The sequence below is a fragment of the Oreochromis niloticus genome, linkage group LG5 (assembly GCF_001858045.2).
Source record: "Oreochromis niloticus isolate F11D_XX linkage group LG5, O_niloticus_UMD_NMBU, whole genome shotgun sequence".
Classification (NCBI taxonomy): Eukaryota; Metazoa; Chordata; class Actinopteri; order Cichliformes; family Cichlidae; genus Oreochromis; species Oreochromis niloticus.
The window spans coordinates 36102889-36105807 of record NC_031970.2 but is presented as its reverse complement, the minus strand read 5'-3'; positions in this window follow the sequence as shown (position 1 = coordinate 36105807).

Here is a 2919-nt window from a genome sequence, read left to right as displayed (position 1 = left end):
TAAACATGGCCTTAACTCCACCCACCTGCCCTGGCGCACAGAGAAATGCTTGGTCGTCGAAAAAAAAAAAATGTTGCTTCTATTAACAGCAGCTTCCTGTGTTCTTTATGTTGTTCCTGCAATGTTAGTCGGGTTACTCCCCATTCCTGTTTTTCTGCTTGCTGCAAACTAATTATGTACTTTTAAAAACATTATTATTAAAGACTTGACCTGAAAAGCGCATGATGTTATAATATACATTGGTCGCATCATCACACAGAGCAAAATGTATATTATTACGGTACTGTGATGAGTGAAAATGCTGGTATGGTGGGACTGAATAATCTAGATGTAAGCAATAGAGATCCAGAATCATAGGTGCAGCAAAACAGTGGCTTCCTGTATGTATCATGCTCTTCTTGCATGGTTAGTCTGAAACATCCTTTTGGTGTAAGACGTCATTATACTGTGGCGTGAACCTCCTTCCCCATTCTAGAGATAGTTAAACGAGTGTTTTTCTCTGTGCCTTAAAATGTTACTCCAGTTAAGGTCTCTAAAATGCCTTGTCCCAGCATTAAAAAACAAAACAAAACACACACACACACACACACACACACACACACACACACACACACACACACACAAAACACTGATTATAATAACATTTCTCAAGCAACTATGGTCAGTTAAGAAGACCAGTATTAAAATTCAATTCAATTCAATTCAATTTTATTTATATAGCGCCAAATCACAACAAAAGTCGCCTCAAGGCGCTTTATATTGTACAGTAGATAGCACAATAATAAATACAGAGAAAAACCCAACAATCATATGACCCCCTATGAGCAAGCACTTTGGCGACAGTGGGAAGGAAAAACTCCCTTTTAACAGGAAGAAACCTCCAGCAGAACCAGGCTCAGGGAGGGGCGGGGCCATCTGCTGCGACCGGTTGGGGTGAAAGAAGGAAAACAGGATGAAAGACATGCTGTGGAAGAGAGACAGAGATTAATAACAGATATGATTCGATGCAGAGAGGTCTATTAGCACATAGTGAGTGAGAAAGGTGACTGGAAGGGAAAAACTCAATGCATCATGGGAATCCCCGGCAGCCTACGTCTATTGCAGCATAACTAAGGGAGGATTCAGGGTCACCTGGTCCAGCCCTAACTATATGCTTTAAAAAGACCCCAAGCATTTTACTGTGTGCTTCTTTTCTTTTCTTTTCTTTTCCTTTTTTTTAAAATTAAATTGGGTTTTGGGTTGTTGGGTTTAAGCACATGTAATATATTAACTTGTTCTTCTCTTTTTAAATTTTTTTTTTTTTTTTAAATTGAAAGCCCTGTTAGAAATTAGTATATATTTTTTCATAACAGGGACAGTGGCAAAGCAGTTATGTAATGCTACTGTGAACGTTTTAAGAACACCTGTTTGGCCACTGTGAGATGGGTGTGTTAGGTCTAATTGTTGAATGTTGCCATTGTGTTTCTTAAATTTGTACAGTCTTAGTTCAAGCAGTATTATCAAAGCCATTCCTTTGATCCTGAACACCTCTAACCACTTTGTGCTGGGGGAGGTTTTATTGTAGATACATCCTATCTGAAAGATCTGTTTCTTGTGTTGTAAACTTCCTGCTTTTACGACCCTTTGGTCAGCAGGAGGTCTCACACACACACACACACACACACACACACACACATTCCTACTTACATATAAAGGTTCACACATATACATACAATGCCTTAGAACCATGTGGGCGTTGCTTTGCTGTGTTTTGTGTGAACTGTCTCTCAATAAAAGGCAGCGAGAGGAGGCCGGATTTGGGGTCATTTTCGTGCTGGACACAGATGAGGCCTCCCTTGCGCAAGTAATCGATCGATCGCTGACTGTCTTGTTTTCATTCATGATGAATAAGTCTCTAGAATTAGCGGGGTTTGTGGGAACAGACCCAACAGGTGTACATGTGTTTTGGTTTTGCAATAAGAGATCAAGTAAATGTTGCTATAGATAACTTGGCCTGTTGTTAACAGCTGTCCCCTTTACAGCAATCCTCATCAATGTGGAAGGGCAAGAAAATATATAGATATAAAGATTATCATCACTAAATTAAGAGGCCTATATAAAATCACAAAATCTTAAGAAGCAGTTTTGAAATTTGAAAACAATTTAAGATTTAAAAAGCTGCATTCCACATACCACGTGATATCGTTTGATTGCAGCTTTGACAAACAGTCAAAGTCCTTTTCCTCCTGTAGGCTACCACAGGCCTACCACATAAACTGTCCTTGTAGGATTGCTTTGCAGGTCTGTTTTGACTATAGAAAAATGGACTGGATACCTCTGAGGAGCGCAGCTGGGCAGGGATGGACACTTTCAGAACATTAAAAATGAAATGAATGAAAATAGTAAATGGTGCAGAAAGAATATAGAATATAAACATTAAGAATGCACTTCTGTTTTTCACAATAACAGCTGAAAGAAATGTTGAATGAGATATCGATTTGAGTTAGTGAAACTAGAGCAATCTAAGCTGCTCCATATTTGATGACTTTGGCTCTCTTTCAATCACCTGACTGCTTCAGGCAGTCAGTCAGTGCTGGGTCATTTTCATGGTCATTTTCTCCCTTTGAGGCATTCCCTTCTCACCTACCAAAGCCATTATGAATCTGCTTTCACAACTTGTTGACTGAAGAACTGAAGAACAGAACTGTACATATAAAACTGACAGATAAGACCTTTAAGGCAAAACTTCAATCATAGGTCTTGGTCATCAAAATTAATGAGTGATGGGGGGGGGGGGGGGGGGGGGGGGGCTTTGTGGAAAGTGAAACTTAAGCTTGGTGGGTAGAAATGCAACTGATGGCTAAAGCTGATGAATCAGTTATGAAATACTGATAAAAGATTGTGAAACTTGTGAGTTTCAGGAAGTCTTTTTTATTTTTT